Consider the following 20,368-nt stretch of genomic DNA (forward strand, 5'->3'; position numbering starts at 1 on the left):
TCCTTTCTGTTCTTTGAAACATTTACTAGGAATCCTATTCACCTGAGAGGCAGTGCCAATGCTGAGATTTTTAGTGCCCTGAAAGCAACAACAGATATATTACTTCTTCAAAACAGTTTCTGAAAAGCTTTCTACCTGTTTATAGGCCCTATATGCCATTTTTTCACAATGCAAAATAAATACAATAAATTCAGTTAAATCACATTTAACGTAGTCTCCAAATAGAAAACAAGCAAGACAAACCTACCAACATAGTTTGTTATTCGATTGGTTCCACTTATCAAAAACAGTATCAGTTTCGTACTGATATGGAAAATAATTCTTTTGATTACAAAATGTAAATGAATTGGACAGGGTAGTATTACTACAAAAACACTTTGAAATTCAACTCAGGTAAGTATTTTGAAAAACACTTGAAAAATGTTTTTGAAAAATAGTTATTTGAAAAAAAAGAAAAACAGTGATTTGAAAAATTGTAAAATTGCGCATCATTTATATATATAAATATCTATATTACTTTGATCTTAATTAGATGTACCGTAATGTAATAATGGATAGACTGTGATATAAGAAATGAATTCAGTGAACTCTTCATATCTTTCAGAGTTTTTAATACAATTATTTTACCAGAAACAAAACTTGAATTATTTAAAAAATAATACCTGAACATTTAGTTCATGGATCCTTTATTATGTGATTCTCAATGTATGGCTAACACCCAAATGCATAACAGAGAAGTCTTAATCTATATTTCTACTTATATTAATGATACCTGAATATCCCTTGGTGCTTAAGTAGGGTGCCACACCAGATTACTGAAAGTCTAACTCAACTAATTTGGGCAGGTCTAAGAAATGGGATAATTAAGAGGAGGACTGAATGTGGTACAGAACAGATACAGAAGCATTCCTTAGAAGCAGCTCTTCTTGAGAAGATAGAAGAAGCTTTTCAGCATGAAAAACATTGTCTGACAAGTTAACCTTTAACTATATGGATAAGTGGAAGTACTTATGATGAAAATGAGATAAAATAGCAGGGAGAGAAAGGAAAATGGAATTAACAGAAGCTGACCAACTTACTGACCAACTTCACCAGGTTTATTAGGCTTATGGCAAGACACTGGCCCTTGCCTCATTTGGAGGCATTTTGACCATTTCGGTCTCTCCTCCTGGTTGTCCGTCTGTGCCGTAATCTCTCTCCCCTCCGTAGACACTCCTTAGAGTCATAGTACATCCTTTCAGCCTCAAGCCACATTTCTAGATAAATATAGCTTGTATGTTTGTGATTAAATTACATATTGCCTCTTTATAAGCCCCTTCTCTTCTTCATTTCTTTTCTATTTAAGACTTGGGCGGGGGGCGGGGGAATGGGATAGGCTGGTGATGGGTAGTAAGGAGTGCAGTATTGCATGGTGCACAGTGTTATACGCAACTAATGAATCATAGAACTTTACATCAAGAACCAGGGATGTACTGTATGGTGACTAACATAATATAATAAAAAATATTATTATAATAAAAAAAAAAGACGGGCAATTCAATGCTTTTAACCCCTTCTCCCTTCCCCATTTTTAAAAAAGAGGGGGCTCATAAATGTTGAGTTTGACTGTAAAGTCTTTTTAAAAGAAATTTTTAATTTGAAAAAGAATTTGAACATCAGACATATGCTCATAAGAAGTCTGTACAACCAGTTTCTCTTTAAATTTCCATGGGCTAGTAATTCTAGGTGACCTTCCATGCAGGTTGGCAGCGTCTGGAGCTTTGCTCACCTGTTGCCTCAGTCTCTACCACTCCCTATTACTTACCTTCTTGGCTGCTCTATTCATTTTCTTTGTTAACTGCTCCCTGGAAGTGTTTGATATTGTATTCTTGTAATTAGCCGTGAAGCACAGTGTTAAGGAGCTATAAATGGACTCTTGAGTTAATATTCAATAAATAGGTACCTCTCTTGGAAGACTGGCAGAAACCAACCAGTTGTTCACCAATATCTGTATTTTCATTTCTTTGACAGACTTCTAGTCTACATTTCCGAGAACCTTTGCAGTTAGGTAGGGCCATGTGATTGGGTCCTCACCAGTGGTATGCAAAAGGAAGCGATGAAGCCTAACCTAAGCTTAGCCTCTAATATCTCCCTGACCTTTCTCAAGCTCTCTCTTTCTTTATGTGACTGTAAACAATTAAGTGGAGGTTTCTGAGACCTTAAACATGGCACAGCTTCGAGATGGAAGGGGCCAGCATCCTTGATTGACAACGTGGAAGAGTGACTACTGCCTACCTACATTGTAATATGGTATGAGACAGGCACAAAACTTTACTGCGAGAAGCCGTGGGGAATTGTAGGATATTTGTAAGATAAGATAGATTATCCTGATTAGTACAACTGCACCACATGGAAATTCTAATTTAAAACAATTGCTATAGTGTTAGACAACTGAGTTTTTTCTTACAATTTTCTTAATCACAAATTAATGGCATGAGTATTTTTAAGAGATTTCCTTGTCTCTTAGAAACATTATTCTTCTTGGGGCACCTGGGTGGCTCATTTGGTTAAGTGTATGCCTTGGGCTCAGGTCATGATCTCAGAGTCCTGGGATGGAGCCCCCCACCTGGCTCACTGCTTGGCAGGGAGCCTGCTTCTCCCTCTCCCCCTCCCTCTACTCATACTCTCTCTCACTCTCTCTCTCTCTCTCTCAAATGAATAAATAAAATCTTTTTAAAAAATGAATTAAAAAATAAAAAATAAATAAAAATATAATTATAAAAAGTACAAAGGTAAATACATATATGTCAGCAAAATTTTAAAAGTAACTATTTTATATTGATTAAACAAAAATCAGCAAATCAGAAAACTTATTTTTGTCACATATTTACATATTTTAATCACTTTCCCAGCCATTTAAGTCTTTAATACCCAGTGATTTGTACATTTCTGAAGAATGTATCTTTTCAATATTTGAAGGATTAGCATTTAAAATTTTTAAAATAATTTAATCATGACCTTCATCACAATTAATTTGTATGCTTAACTAATTAAAAATATTTGACACAGTCAATTGACTTTTAAGCTTAGACCACAATATTTTTAATTGGGAGAAACTATGGAAAAAATCCTTGTAAGAAAAGAATAGTATCAATTTTTTTTCACTATTCAAACTTGAAAATACTATAGCCCAAATATTTAATAGCTACTCTCCTTTGCCTGTGAGTTCCAGAGTGTCTTTTTTTTTTGGATAAATATTTATATGAGAAAAAAAGCCATTCTATTAGTTCTTTCTTATTTCAAGCTTTGTTTTAAGTAACTGTAATATCCTAAAAGGTTAAAAGGATTAGATTTTAGTTCTCCATTCACTGAATATTTTAATAAAATTTCTACCTGATTTCAAATAAATTTTAACTAAAATACAAAGTGCTGCTTTAAAAAAATGTCTAAAACCACACTGGGTTCTTGAAGGTGATTTCTGAAAGTTTTTCCAAACATCAGACATTTCTTAAATACAACTGATAATGGGCACTAGAAGAAAAAGACATAATATTATGCAGAAATTCAAGAGCTGTATAATGAAAAATTTTTAGTTCAGTTATATTCAGTCTTTGTGTGTGTGTCTGCCTATGTGTATATGTATGTGTGTATGTAGTATATGTTAAATTTTGATAGTTATAGCTTCTATTTCCATTGTTGGGTTATGACAATTTGTTTGAATATAATAGTAAATTATGCCCATGCCTTGAAACCTATTTCAAGTATACTTTTTACTCCATATGTTTTTAAATTTATTAAGGAGCATTTTTTAAAAATATGATACTCTGCCCCACCAAAATTTATCATTAATATTGACTTTATGGTAGCATTAACTAATGTTTGATGTTTAATCTTTGACAAGATGAACTTCTAATAGCGTCACTCTGATTTCATAAATTGGATGAAAATATGCGATTATAGCAAGTATTAAGTAACTTCTTATTTGAAGTATCTGATGGCATTGATATAAAACTGGAATAATTTCATTACCTATGAAGGGTTTTCTGATAACAAAGCTAGTGTATTGACTATTTTTCATGATGTATAAGAAAAACTGAAGATGAAAATAGAACAAAAATAATTAAGTAAGCAATCTTTGAGTAAAAATTTGTTTTTTACATAGTGATATGTAAACACTCTTTCATGTCAGCTTTAAGTTTATAAAGATAATAATAGAACTTGACCAAAATAATAGAGGTAGACAACAGAACTCTAACCAGGTGACAATTTCAAATACAGTTCTATTGTATGAATCATCATTCTTTACCATAGAACCTTCAGTTGCTAAATCCTTATATTTGAACACATACTTCTTCACACATCAACCAGCTTTATTAATTCTTCCTCAGCAGACTTGACATCTTAGACTTCCTGTACTGAATCTTGTCACCATGGTGGGCAGTAAGTATTGGCCAACATTCTGTGCAGTTACTTGATCAATAACAACTTTCTTGAACAATAAAAACATATAACTCAATTTTCCATTGAATGTATATATTTTCTAGTTTATTGCTACTGAAATTTTTTTAATAATGCAAAACAGCCCAACAAAAGCATGACCAAACAATAGAGTTGTAGCTTCAAACCATAAATCACAAAAATAATCAGTATGACAAAAGCATCCATACCATATTCTACTGTATTTCTACATAATATGTATATTTAAAATATAATTAATGTATGATTTCTCCTTACTCCTGGTGGCTTTTGGTATCTCATAAACATCATCAGGTGCCATGCATGGCACAGCTAACTATTTATCGAATGGTCAGCAAGGACAGCCCAGTGAGAGAACGTACTTCATGTTATTAGTTAGAATGCTATCTTTAAAGAAGTTAGTTCCCTTGGGTCTTGGAAAGATTAGGAAATGAGAACTGGGGTGTTAGTTGTCTTTCAGATTTAAATGCATGTTAGACCTCAGTTCACTACCCATGAGTCTCTACCACCCCAGGGGCAAAGGCAGAAGATGAAAGCACAAAGTGAAAATATGCTATACCCATCCTAGGTGAATGTAACTATTGATAATAATTTTTAATAACAATGACAAATCAGGAACAAATGCTAAATAAACCAGATGGGTCTCAGGGACAGTAGGTGTCAACTGGATATATCCCAGGAAAACCAACATCTGGTCACCCATGATATTGAGGCTTCGTTACCACAAAACCACACTTGAAATTGTCACCTGGGTAGAGTTCTGTTGTCTATCCCTATAATTTTGATCGAGTTCCATTATTACCTTTATAAACTGAAAGCTGATATGAACCTTAAAGTTCCAGGAAAGAAAAATCTCAGTCTGGTAGCTACCAATAGTGTGTGTCAGCATCTGGATGGATTGCCAATCACGATAAACAACCTAATAATCTCATTTTCAATCCAGTTACATTTGTGCACGTTGAGTCTCATAAATTTAATCTGAAATTACAATTATATAATATTCTTTTTATTCAACAGTCAGAAGTTTTAAAAAATGCCGAATGTATTACAAAGTAAGAAAACACATGGGATTAAAGAATACTTGGGTATTCAGTTGCTTGCTCAGTGAGGGATTTGTGAAAATGGAAGACTCTAAACAGTAACACAAAGGTCTCTTTGCCATTAACATCTGTGACAGCCACGGTTATTAATAGTATAACCATTTTTTCACGGCAGGAATGGTTTCAACTCCCATTTTATATTACAACAAATAATTTGGGAAATGATTAATGAGATTTTTAATTATAGACTGAGTTTATCTTAAAACAATCTGTGGCACTACAGCTGGAAGGATCAAGCTTTAATTACATCCAGGAGAAACTCCACAGTGAGTCGAAACACGTCCGTTTTAGGGTGCCCAGACCTCCTCCATGACTGGTTCACCTTCACACTTGGCTGCTTAGCTCTGTTTTTTAGCACATGGTGCTAATGAGGCCACGGTCATGTTTTCACTCCCCATATGTGCCAGTTAGCTTCTCTCTGTTCCAGGGCTACAGATTGTTTTCCTAAACTTGTGCTGCCAACTCAAAGATTTCTCCACTCATTCACCAGGGAGATCTGGCCAAAAAGCATGGAAGATTCATCATAAAATTAAAGCTCCTGCTGATTGCTTGGAGATGGGGGTAAGAAGGTTTCCTTGGAAAAAATCAGTGTCGTCACATTCTTCAAAATGGCATGTTAATTCAGAGGCTTCCTCTGACTTGATTCCTGTTAGTTTTACTTTAAAAGATAATTACTTAAGGGAGGCAGCACAGAATAAAAGGACATGAGACTAGGATTTTAAAACCTAGATTTTGTTTGATCGCTTTGCCAAAGTAGGTGTATGACCTTGAACTGTTACCTAATTAACCTACGCTCATTATCCTTATCTAGAAAGCCTGAATATTGCCTCAGATAATTGTCCACCAGGCGAGCTCTAAGTGTTTGTAAGTCCATGACTCAAAATGTCAGGAACTGGAAGCTTATTGGACATGAAGCTGGAGGCAAGAAGGGGGACCTGATGCATCTCAAAAACTCAAACTGAGTCTCAGGCAGATGGTTATTAGTTGTCAGTTGTCAGGATCTCTCATTGAGCAAAAATGGGCTCCCATTGACTTACAGGTGCTTCTGTTTTGTAGTGTTGGTTTCACAGTTTGTTGCTTACAGGAAGTGTGCAACATCAGCCTTCAGCCAGGGGGAGAAATACATGAGATCGGTCTCAATGAATTTACTCACTAACTCTCTTTCTTTTGTTTATCTCAGCAGACTTCCGCCGTAGGCTTGGAATGAATACATTCTTCCTTGTCAAGTCCTGGTAATTATTTTTCACCATAAATAAGCACAGAGCCCTTTTCAGCTATGCATCACCGAATAACTGTCAGAAGACAAGTGTCATGACAAGAAATGCCCCTCCTTAAAATGATTTATTTATTTCTACCCAAAGACACCTTGTTGAGGGGAGAGGTTGACATGAAGTCTTTCTGTTTCGCATTAAAGAAAAAAAAATGTTCTTGTTTACTAATCAAAAGACTATATTTAACATAAGTGCCTATCATAAAGACTTAGTGTTTGTTTTAACAAATATAGGCTGAATACAAATTCTAACTAAAGCAATCTTGTTGAGGAAAAAAATTATTACACCTAAAAAGCAACAGTACCCACTTTTAGTTTAGTCATAGTAACTATGACTGGGGTGGGGTGAACTGGGAATGCTTTTATTTGTGAATGAATGAATTTCCATGGTTTAGTGTTTGTGAGACATAACTTTAAGTATTATTCCATAGACACTTAGCAGTGTATGTACATAATACAAATATTTGCTTTCATTCACTCACACACACAGACACACACACATATTAATGGTCATTTATCCTAACCTTTCATTTCATTCCATTGATTCTTGCTTCTGGTTATATGTAAGGGATGGACAAGAAGCTTTGTCTTTCTGATTCTGCAACTTTTGTTACTCTCTCTATTTCAACCTGGTTCTGTGTGTGGAATGGAAATAATTAGCATTACTCTAGTACTAGAAATTTTACATGGATCTAGTATATTCATTTTTTATAAATTTGTGGAGAATGTGGTGAAATAATTAAATCTTTGATGAGGAAGACAGCTCATGTCCAATTGGGGAAACATATAGACCAGACCACCTCAGTATATTTCCTGCCTTTGAAAATCACTGTAAATGATATTGTGCTAGTAAAATAACTTCATATTTATAGGAAAGAGACAAATGCATTAAATAATTTTAATTGAGCATTTTTTTGGCATTTTTATTTTGATATGGGGACTAGAGGTCATTAAGTATCTGTTTATATTCTTTTTAAAAAAGATTTTATTTATTTGAGAGAGAGAGCAAGCGAGAGAAAGAGAATGTGTGCTCGCACAAGTGGGGGGGAGGGGCAAAAGCAGAGGAAGAAGCAAGGTTGGACTGGATCCCAGGACCTGCAGGTCATCACCTTAGCCAAAGGTAGACGATTAACCGACTTAGCTACCCAGGTGCCCTTGTTTATATTCTTTATACAGAGTTGAACTGGGTAGGAGGAGACTAATACGTTTTGTGGTAGTATTACTGATGGTTTATTAGCAATATTACTACACACAGATTTTGGAAGAAAATAGATTTCGGAGAAAGTGTAAATTCTATGTTGTCAAGACAATCACATAGAAAAGAATGTTAGTATTTCTCCTGTGTCAAAACTCCTCAGTTCTCTCTTCATGATGTCACATATTGGATAAGAAAATGTTTATGAGCAATATCTCAAATCAGAATCAAAAATTTTATGTTAAAACACTGAAAGCACTGTGTTTAAAATTAAGAGGCAGAGAAGAATGCCAAAAATCACCTTGTTATTATTGTTCTGGAACTAAGGGAAGAAGCTATTAGAGCCAAGAAAGAAGCAAGAGATATAAATTTGAAAAAAAGGCAAAGCAAAATTTATTATTCTCAGTTGACCTGATTTAGTGCATAGAAAATCTTAAAGAATCACATAAGTTTTTTTGAGTCAAAAATCAAATTAAGTAAGAGAGCAGGTTAAATTAGTAATCGAGAATCAAGAACTTTTAATATGCAAACTATCACAAGATAAATAATATTTTGGAAGAAAATATTCTATTTCAATAGCAAATAAAAATACTATAAAGACAGCAGTACTTCCTTAATCTATCTGCTCAAAACAATAATAAATAAATCATAGAAGTTATGTTTTTTTATAAATGGACAAAATGTGTTAACTTCCTTGTGGAAAACGAATTCGTTTACTATGAAAATCTGAAAAGTACAAATGATGAAGTAACTAGATTCTTGGATAACAGATTATATGGTGAAGCAATAATATATAAAATTTTAGATAATTTATGGATTTTATTCTTTTATTTCTTTTTTAAACAACAATCTGGTTGGCAATAAAACATGTTTACATTATAAGACACTTTCATGTTTTGGGTATTAAACCTCTGACTATTAAACAAAGTTTGTTATTTTCAAATCTTTATGTTACCAGTACATCAAAATCAGAGCATGAAGGGCATAAAGTTGCTTTTGGTCATGTTTAGGGACTGTTTAACTGCTTTTTCTTTAGCTGGTAACCCATCACGAAATTAAGAACCAGGTTTAAATAACTACAAAGCCAATTCTAAAATTATATCAATATGTTCTATTTTGGAAATTGAGCACATATTCTGTTGAAAAGTTAGTGGAGATTTAATTGATTTGCCACATTTCTTAAATAAAGCAGATGCTCGTTAACTATTTTGTGTTTTGTTTTCTTGTTCTATAAAATGGCAGTTGTGCAGAAGAATTGGAAGAACACATTTGAAAAGGCCTCTGTATTGACACGCATCACTGCTCTTCTACCACGCATGCTCCTTAGTCATCATAAAGCAGGTGGCACCAATGGTAGAAGATAAAGAAATATCAAGCACTAACCGTCCCTCATGAATGCCCAACAGTTTACCTTGTTCTTGATATCTGGAAAAAATAACTCAAACTCAATCTTTAATATCAGTGTAAGCAATCATATGTGCTTCAAAAAACTGCAGTAGAAGGAATGTACTTTAAAGTTAATTCAGTTAACCAGCAGTTTGATGGTTTTAAATCCAAAATTAGAGAAATGGAAGAAAGGGTAAAACTACTGGAAAAACACAGTAGGGAATGTAAGTAGAGTGTGAAAACTGCTGTGGAACAGATTGCTGTTATAATTAGAGACAACATTTCACTCTCCTTTAAATACGAGTCCCTGGAAATTGCTCTAAGAGAGGGAGACACAGCTGTTTCAGTGTACAGCTGGTGGGAATCACAAAGACCATAGTCAGACATTTAAACCGGTTGAAAAATAAACCAGCTAAATAACAGTAACACCTGGCTAGACCTTAGATGCAAATATATATTGTTCTTAATAAATTACAGTAAACCCACCTGAGAGTGTTGATGGTGAAGAAGAAGATACCTGGTACAAAATATATTGCATGTGGATAATGATTTCTGTAAGTCTTCATGATAGAAGTGAAAAGTCTAAATCTTAAAGAATGAGATATTTGAAGATTATAAGTTCAATAAGGTCAATTATAGCTTTAACATTAAATTGTGTCTCTTATATAAATTTTGAGAAGAAGCAACCAAATATTCGGTGATTAATCAAGATTCTTCTCCCTGTGCGGTTAAAAGAAAATGCATGACCAGGAAGGACATTCCACATGCTCAAGTTCTGGGCTCCCAGCCCTCTGCATGTTCTCTGGAGGGTCACACATGCTCTACCCTCTCTCTTATTTGGTCTTGGTACTTCAATGCTAGGCAAATAATAAAGAATATATACTCTTTTGGCTTAGAGTTGACCCAAATCTCAGAAATAACAGAATTCCTCATTTTGTCCTCTCATTTTTTAAATTTTATCAAATAATGACACATGCGTTAGAGTTTTCTTCCATCTCCTTCTTCCCTTCTTCCTCCTCCTCTTTCTTCTTCTTCCTCTCCTCCTCCTTTCCTCCTTCCTCTCCTTCTCCCCCTTCTTCTTTGTTTTCACAAAATACACGGAACAGTTCCTACCAGTATGTTAGCTGTACGATCGTACATGCAGACCTATTCTCTAGATTTTCTTAGAGAGGCTGTTACGATATTCGTCAAAAACACATTATCCTGTGAGTGTGAGGATTGTCCGGGAGGTGTTAAGTGACTGTGAACTGGCCTCTAGGCATCCACAGGCTGTCTGTGTTTGCCTCTCCCCAAAGCAACCCGGGAAGCCTGGTCTACTTGGCTCTACAATGCAGACAATTTTCACTTTTCTTGCCTTTGCTTCATTCTGCTAGGGAAGAAAGGAGTGTGAAGAAGAACAATCTCTCTGATGAGAATCCAGATACTCAAATAACTTTTCTTCTGAGTGTCTCCCTTCTCTCTGATTGCTGTTCCATGGAACGTTTGCACTTCAGCAGCATGAGGAAAGGAGCAGATCTTTTCTTCTAAGTTAGGGACGTGCTATGTTTTACTGGATATGGTTTAATCAGCTATTGTTGATAGATGTATTCTACACAAGTAAGGCATGTAGTAATCCTAATCCCATCTTCCCTTCCCTAATACTTGCATATTAAGGAAATACTTGTCATATCTCAATTTCATGTGTTAACAGTTACTTGTTTGTAAGAGTGTCTTGACTACCTCTCTTGATCAATAAAATGATTCTATTTTTTATTTTGAAAACTATGGAACAGGCACAAAAGAATGAATGAAGCCAAGTTACTAATAAAAACAGATGTGTAATATAGTATGAAAACAATATTAGGTCAACAAACACAGTGACTTAGATAGTTTTTAAAAACAAAAGGCGTTGCTCAAACTTAGGAACTTTTATTCATGTATAAGAATAGAATTTTAGTGCAATTTCGTAGTTGAACACTGAAGCCCCAGGTGATACGATATTATACTCTTTAATAACTCCCCATAGTGCTTCAAATTTATTGATCACATTCAAAATAACTTACCTAATGGCTGTATTTCCCACAAGAAGGATTTCTGCATGAAAGCAGAGAAAATATCTATCTCTAGTGCTCTGGACATGACCTGCACATACTAAATACTAATTAAACACTTCCTGATTTACTAATTATTCATTCATTCACTCATTAACTCCACGGATTTTATTAAGTACCTGCCATTGTGGAACTTACATACTACAGTAAGAGATCAGACAATAAAACAAGTAAATCATCCATTTTGTGAAAGGAGAGAAATGTTACAGGTAAAAGGAAAATAGAACAAGTTAAGAAGGATTAAGGATGCTGGCATAGGGAGTAGGGTAAAATAGGCTTCATAAAGAGACTGTGATTAGAACAAATACTGAAGGAAGTGAGCTAGAGTTCCACTCGAATTTCTAAATGAAGACTCCTCTAGGCAGAGGAAAAGCAGGAAAGCATCTAATATATTCAAGGAACAGAAATTACTTTTGTTGAGGTATTATTAAGAATCCAGATGTACTTTACATTCTCTCCTCTTCCTATAGAGTCTCTGTATTTGTGGGGGTTTTTAGGATGGCCTTACAGATTACCCATGGATTATTTTCGCAGTTACGATGACAGGAATCCAAATACTATCTTTTGACACCACAGATCTGTTTTCCAACAGAGACATTCATTCCTTCCATCTGAAACGACCATGGAGAAAATAGAGTTGAGGTGTAATAGAGCTTAAAATCAACTTTATTAAATTGAATTTCTCCAGAATTGAGAAGATATCTCACTTTTTCTATAGCCTTCAGGTAAACACTTCCAAAGTGGTATTTTAATAACCATTTAAGCACACAAGGACAGCTGTTCAGGTGGTCTCAGAGAGGATGAAAAATTGCATATGTCATCTGCCAGAGCAGATACTAAATTACCTTGGCCTACAGAAACTTTTTATTTGCCTAGAAGGTATTTATTTTCCCACTTGAGGTGCTGGAAAAACAATAGTCTAAACTTCCTATGACAGAAAATATATCAGTGAAAACTCCACATCACTTTATTCTTTTATTATATACTGTTACTAGTGGCCTAAACTTTCTGTGATAGAACATCAATGAAAATAGCATTGCTTTCATCTTTTACTACATCCTGTTACTATGTTTCTAGGCTTCTTGAGAGCATATGCCAAGGATTTGATCATTTTCTTAATACGCATTTCTTTAGAATTTCACATCACCTGTTCAGTCAAAAGAACACATAGCTCACAGAGATTTAAATTACGTATTTTCTTCTTAAAGTTTGCTTTATTCATATATCACATGCTACTTTCCTAAGTCCTTTTTTTCTTGGAGTCATTTCAATATAATTGCTCTATTGAGCTTTGTTAATGCACTGAGAAACAATTAATTGAAAATATTATTTCAGTATTACATCTAACATTGAATGTCTATGAGAATACCTTGGAAAATTTGTGGTGATTTATACCAACAGAGGAAAAAGTATGAATGCAAGATAATTATCTTTGTTACTTATTAAAGTGCTTTTCAGCGTTACATCTAATTCTTCATATAAAGCAAATTTTTATTTTATATAAAAATGTTGACTCATATAGTGATTGTTTGAATTAAGAATAAGGACCAAGCACCTCACACCCATTAGGACGGTTACCATCAAATAGCAAGCGTTGGTGAAGGTGGGGAGACGCTGGAATACTGATGCACAGCCGGTAGGAATGTAAAATGGTACAGCTGCTGTGGAAAACAGTACGAAACTTTCTCTAAAATGAAAAATAGGCTTACCATTTGATCTAGCAATTGCACTTCTAAGTATTTACCTAAAATAATTGAAAGCAGGTTCTCAAAGAGATACTGGTCTGCTCATATATGTAACAGCATTATTCACAAGAGCTACAACGTAGAAGCAGCTCAAGTGTCCCTTGATGGATGAATGGATAAGCAAAATGTATATATACACAATCTGTATACACACAATGGAATATTATTCCACTTTGAGAAGGTAGGAAATTCTGACAAATGCTATAACACAGATGAGGCTTACGGACATCATGCTAAGTGAAAAAAGCCAGTCACAAAAACAACTACTGCGTGATTCCACTTACATGAGGTACATAGAATAGTCAAAATTATATAGACAAAAAATAGAGTGGGGGTTACCTGGGGCTGGGGGAAAGGGAGACCACAGTTATTGTTTAATGGGTACAGAGTTTCAGTTTTAGAAGATGGAAAGAGTTCTCAGAGTTGGATGGTGGTGATGGTAGCACAACATTATGAATGCATTGAATATCATTAAATTGTACATTTCACATGATAAGCACATTGCAGGCAAATTTTAAAAAGTAAAAGACCAGGACCTTGACGTCCTTACCCTGACACTTCTGTCTGTTTTATTTTGCCATCATTGTTGTGCCTGTTTCTTAGGTGGTTTTATCCATACTTAATTTCTGTTGAGTTTCACATTAACATTGTATGAACATACTTCATTATAAATGGTTGCTGAATATCCTGCTAATGAATGTTTTGTAGTTCCCTTTTGTAAGGAGACTTCTTCTTTTTTTTTTTCCTGGTGATTTGATAAAGCTTCAGTGAATTGCTGTGTGTAACAGGATCATTTCCTTAGATATGCAGATGTGAAAAAATTGAATCAAGGAATATAAACTTAAGGTAATTGTATAAATTGTATGACAAAATACTGTTTTAGTCTCTGTTGCTCTGAGAAAATGGAATGCTAGTTACCATACACTTTCACCTCCACTGGTTGTTTTCATTACGTATCCTTTGTGCCTACTGAGTTGTAAATACACATCACAGTCATTATCAAATAAGATGTGAAATCCTTTCCCATGCTTATTTACTAATTATTCCTTTTTTGTTTTGTCTTTTTCTCACTTTTTTTTGTTTTCAACAATGTATTTGAATCAGCTGACAATGTAATAAAAATATTATCTATAAAAATGGTTAAAATGGTAAATTTTGTTATATGTATTTTACCATATCAAAAACAATTGAAAAAAACAAATCAATACAAAAGAATATAATTCCAAGATATAAATTTTGATTAAGTTGTAAATACGTGGAGCAATATTAACCATATCAATGTCACCAACTGACAAGAATAAGATGCCATTTCTGCTCCCCAAAATCTTAGCATCACATTGAAGAATTAGGATCCACACATAACAAGAAAAATGATGATGTTCATAGTGTGACTATATGTGTGTGTGTTTAATTTTGACCAAATTTCCTTATGGAAGTAAACATTATGATTATATTTGATAAGTAATCTGATAATAAGAAAAAATATTATAGTTGTAAGCACTTCAGACGATTTCAAATATTATTCTGGCTTTTCCATTTTTAATGGTTAAAAAAGGTATTGTATAAAATGTATATTCCTAAATTGTGTCTAATAAACAGAAGTTCACTGGGGAGGAAAAAGTAGGTATGGCCAAAGTCTCATTTGGAATTTATACGATACATATTCAAGGTAATGGAATGTTTTCTTGCGATGACTTTTATTCAATGAGCGTGTTGAAGGAGGTCATTGAGAGGACGTGACCTCTGGTTGACCTGCGAGCCCATCCGGGCAATTGGAAGCTCCTCGGCCCCTCCCTTTGGAATGCATGTTCTGCCAACCATTCCTGAGGTGGGAGCAGTTTCAGGGATGCAGCCTCGAGAGAGTAATGTGTTGTTGAGGCCCTCTGGACAGGTATCTATGGCAGAATCCGGTTAAGGGCTCTATATAAACCTTTAAGATGCGGGCGGCAGCCACGGAGATCTACTCGTCTGGCGGCTGCCTCGGACAAGCCTCATAAGTAAGTTCCCCTGTTCAGCCAGCCACCTCCCAGTCCGGAGTGGCTGTCTGTCTACGCGGTCGTCCCCCTTGCCGTCTGTGTGTGCCCGGCCAGGGTCAGCTTTCAGCTGAAGAGCTCCCAGGGCTGCGAAGCAACAGAGCCTGGGCAAAATACGTCTCCAGCAGGCTAGTACATGCACTTTTTAACTAGAGGACCCACAACAGTATAACAAGTTGAACAGTTTAAAAATTCGTGATCATATTTGTTCACTATCATATACAACCTAAGAACAGATGAGTTGTATAAGTTAACCGTACAAATCCCGTTTGACTTCTTTTTTAGTAGAAAATACGTGCCGGCTTTGTGTTTCCCTCCTCCCATAGAGGCTACATTTCAGGAATGAGGGTGGCCTTGTACAGAGCTGATCCAAACACCACGCAGGGATCCATTTCTTCCCCAATATTCATAGATAAATTTCGAGATTTCCAGAGTTAGTCAGGTGATACTTACAGAACTAATGCTATTTTAAAAGTTCACATATTGGTTATACAAAATGTTAAAATCTTTTCTTTTTCCCCCAAAAGGAATGAATAAGCAAGTTGAATCATGACCAATAATTCTGGTGAGCTGCTTTAAGTTGAATGTAGACTAAATGGACATGGAAAAGCATTTTTCATATCCTATATTTGTTAAATGAATGATATTGCTTTATTTTGCCTTGGAAAAATACATTTATGTGTCCATATAATTGATAAAATAAATTGACTTTGATGCATGCTCAAAATGTTTTATTAAGTAGAAATATTTTACTAATATATCTAACACTGAATATCTATACATTTTTAATTTGGGAAGTTTGTAGCAATTTGTAGCAATGTAGGAAAAAGAATAAATGTAAACATATACCTCATTTCACATATCTGTTTCTTCATCTCAATTTTTAACTTCTGTATAATTCAGTACATATCTGCAGTAGGCATATCGGCTAGAATTACTATTAAGGCTACATGAACGGGTAATTTGACTTCATCAACTAGAAATTTCTTCCTGTCACACAAGTAGTATAAAGGAGGACTGTTCAGACAAGATATGGCAGCTTCATTATGTCCTCAGTGACCCAACCTTCTTGAACCTTCTATCCCATCTTCCTTAGTGTGTGGCATTCATCCTCATTTTTGTAAATGGCTTCTGCATCTCTAGCTATCATACTCATGTCCCAGAGTTCAAGAGAGAGGAAAGATGAAAGGTGATAATCAGGTGTGCATGGATTCTATAGGTCTGCCAACTCTGACAAGTTAAAAGCAAGAGATAAAGGTCTTATTATATGGAAAAAATATGATAAATATTTTTAATTTTCTTTAAGCATAAGAGATTGGAATTAGGAGTCAAATCATGGACAGCAATCGGGAAAGTTAGACACCTTTTTAGTAGAACTATGAACAGGGTTATAACACAAGAGATAAAAGACTTGCTCAGGCATTTGTTATTATCTAGAATCAGGAAGGAGGCCAAGAAGAAAGCAACAATTAAAGCAAAAAGAATGGATGTCAGGGTTTAAAGTGCATAGAAATGTAGATTTCAGGAAATCAACATCCAGATTGTGGCTGGTTACAGAGATTGCATCGAAAGAAAACATGAAATAGGAAGACATTCTTTATACTCCATATACCTTTTAATTTCTCTTGGTGAGAAAACTAGACTAAATATGAGTGATTCACTACTATTACGAGGAAGTGATAGCAATTTGTTGCCAATACGAGGTTTACCGTAAACATTTTTTATCTTGGCTGGAGTAAATGTGGGCCTTTTAGAATTATATCTATCCCAAATACTACAAAGCATTCTAGTGCACTTTTTAAGAAAACAGAGACTTGCTGATGAAGTCCTATGATGAGAGATTTCACCTCTGTAAACACAGTAGGGGGATATATATTGGTTCCACTAGTCTATTGAGCCTCCTGCTGTTTCAACCCAACTGTGGCAAGGCTTTTATGGATTAGTATAGACCAGAATGTTTGGCTGGAGAAAAATTAACTGGCAAAAACAAAACATCCCAAGAGGTTCTAAACAGGAAACTGAATTTTGAAGTGACTCTCAGTCTCTCTGTCCCTCTCTCTCCATATATACGTGTGTGTGTATTTCTATTTTTAATAGGAATAATTAAACCCTTATTGCAATTAAATAGCTTACAGAAAGTGCTAGCAAAGTATCTGTTCCATAAAAAGCACTTGCTCAAAAGCATCACATATGAAAAAAATAGATCATTTTCCTGGAAGAGCAAAATACATTTATACGTACAATTGTTTCTTAAGAGTTTAGTTAGAAGGTACCATTTTATACATCACTGATTTCCAAAATTTAGGGCCTCAAAACCCTTTTGTAAAAACCGTTTTATGGAGATTTCCAACGTCAAAAAATGTAAAAAGAACTATTCTAAATAAAACAGAAGTCTGGAACCCTGCTTCCTCTGCCCCTCAATCCAGTGCCTTTGAGACTCCAGGGCCAAGTCTAGGTTGTCTTAGGAATCCTCAAACATATTAAATCTGGTAGAACAGGCCATGCAGAAATTTATGCTTCTAGTTTTAAAATAATATTTCAAATTTGGAATATTCCCGTCTTTCTATATTGTTGATTGTTCAATATTGTAAATTATGAACCATAGCTACTTCTTGTTCTTTTTTAAAAAGTAGTTTTATTGAAATCTCCCATTGTAATATATTTCAGAAGACGTTAAGCTGGTGAGAACCAAGGTATTAAATTAGGCTACTGGTCTGTACTCCCTTGTTCTAATGTCTTATGATGGGCCACTCCTAGCACATTTTTTTTTTTTTTTTTTTTGGTACAGTTCTTTCCATTCTCCTCATATACTCACCTGGGGATTAAAATGTCATTCTTCAATTATTTTCATTTGGATTCTCATTCAGCATTTTAAATCAAGAGCAAGTGGCACACACACATAAAATTGGATTATTTGGAATTTATGTCCGTGGCAGTATCAGGTACCAGAGTGTGAAAGTAACCTTCCAAAAAAGTAGTGACTTCTTTAGATCATAATTCCTCTGGGACCTAACCTTCCTTCTTATATATTTTCCAAACTTGCCTTAATGTTCTTCTTATTGATTTTATAAACTGAAAAATAACTTTCCATAGATTCCATTTCTAAAATAATAACAAAAGTCAGAACTGGTTTCTAAGAACCTAATTTGTTCCTTAACCTTTATGGATGTATATACATATACATGTAAACTCATATATACACACTTACATAATCACACAACAATTTAAGTATTGGGTTATTGAGATGACTTGCTATGATACTGTTCTCTTTATTTTATTTCACTGATTTTATCAGATTCTCAATACATGATTTTGGTTAATGATACTAATTTAACTTTAATAGTAGATTTCATAAATTTCTAAAGTTGGCACATCACATACATCTTTAATTTTGGTAATTGAATAATTGCATTAAATCATGACGCTTCTAATGTATACATTTAGTTTCTACTTCATACTACTTAATGTACAAATGCTCCAAATTCTTAGCCTAAGCCAGCATGTATTTTGAAATATTTTTGAAGAGTAATGCCTTTAAAGTGTATTCCCATAAAACTTAAAATATGAAACTTGTCTATTTTTTTTTTTAAGCAGTTTTAAGTTAAAAGCAAAATCAAATGGAAAGCAGGGAGTTCCTACATATCTCCTGCCCTGATACACTCACCAGCATGGTACATTTGCTACAGTTGATACACCAACATTAACATATCATTATCACCCCAAGTCCATAGTTTACCTTAGACTCCAATCTTGGTGTTGCATGTTCTATGTTTTTTGAGAAATATATTATGACATGTATCCACTATTATAGAGAACACTATCATAGTGCCGTACAAGATAGTTTCACTGCTCTAAAAATACCCTATTCTCTACCTATTCATTTCTCCCTGCATACAAACCCTCTGATAACCACTAGCATATTTACTGTCTCCATAGTTTTGCCTTTTCTAGAATGTCATGTAGTTGGAATGATACAATACGTAGGTTTTTCTGATTGCTTTCTTTCACTTAGTCCTATGCATTTAAGTTTCCTCTATGACTTTTTGTAACTCAATAGCTCATTTCTCTACCACTGAGTAGTATTACGTTGTACAGATGTATCAGAGTTGATTTTTCCATTTACCTACTGAAGGACATCTTAGTTTCTTCTAAGTTTTGACAATTAGGAATAAATTGCCATGGATATATGTGTGCAGGTTTTTATATAGACGTAAGTTTTCAACTCATTTGGCTAATAGCAAGGAGCACAATTGCTGACTTGGATGGTAAGAGTTTGCTTAGTTTTATAAGAACCTATGAAGCTGATCTTTCAAAGAGGCTGTAGTATTTTGCATTCCCACCAGCAGTGAATGAGAGTTCCTGCTGCTCCAGCTCTTAGCCAGCATTTGGTGTTGTCAGCATTATAGATTTTAGCCATTCCAAAATCGTTGTCTATTTTGAATTATGTTGTTTTTTAGATGTCTTGCTATTATTTTCCCGTTATTTTGTTTTGTTCTCCATAAAAGAAATGTCTTGTCAGTAATACCTAATCAAAAGTATATGACAAAAATCCCATTTTTCATGAACATATCAAAATATTCCAGTGATTTGCCCAAGCTATTTCCCAGTGGTTATTTCTTATGAATGGTCTTAATGTCCTTATTGCTTCTTTCCCTGAAGAGAGCAATAACTGTGGTTTTTTTCCTTTATATTATGTTCAATTAGATAATCATCTTTATTGAAAATAGTTTCCCAATCTTTCTTTGGGGAATCAGATTTTACCTTATGCAAGCAAGATAATTTCTTGCTTAGCATATACCTATTTTCTTACTGTGGCAGACACTATTGGTTGCTTTCTTGTCCTTCCTTCCTCCTCACCAACTGACTCCTGATTTTGCCTAGGTGCCAAAATGTCCAGCCCCAGGGAAGTGTCTGCGCAAGTCACAGCAGTCTGTTTCCATTTTGCCTCTGGTTGGAGCCCTGGAACTCATGCTACTCAGTTCTACTCCAGCAGAGCGGTAAGGTGCATTCCATAAGGCCTTTAAAAAGTATTTTGTTTCTTGGTAAAAATAGAGATAGAAGTTCCTTTGGCTGTCTTCTTCTAGAAGAATATGT

The 20,368-nt window shown here is 34.6% G+C and overlaps 1 long non-coding RNA gene across 1 annotated transcript in view; it reads left to right on the forward strand.

Annotated features, from left to right (window-relative positions):
• The first annotated feature begins 15,080 nt into the window (after positions 1–15,080).
• LOC148109336 (uncharacterized) overlaps positions 15,081–20,368 on the forward strand; it is a 442,778-nt gene continuing 437,490 nt past the window's right edge. Inside the window, exons 1-2 of the long non-coding RNA XR_015725912.1 lie at positions 15,081–15,238; positions 20,156–20,271. This is a non-coding gene — a long non-coding RNA (uncharacterized LOC148109336). The remainder of the gene's footprint in view (positions 15,239–20,155; positions 20,272–20,368) is intronic.

The sequence above is a fragment of the Ursus americanus genome, chromosome 10 (genome assembly GCF_024610735.1).
Source record: "Ursus americanus isolate L20-20 chromosome 10, mUrsAme1.1.p, whole genome shotgun sequence".
NCBI classification, from domain to species: domain Eukaryota; kingdom Metazoa; phylum Chordata; class Mammalia; order Carnivora; family Ursidae; genus Ursus; species Ursus americanus.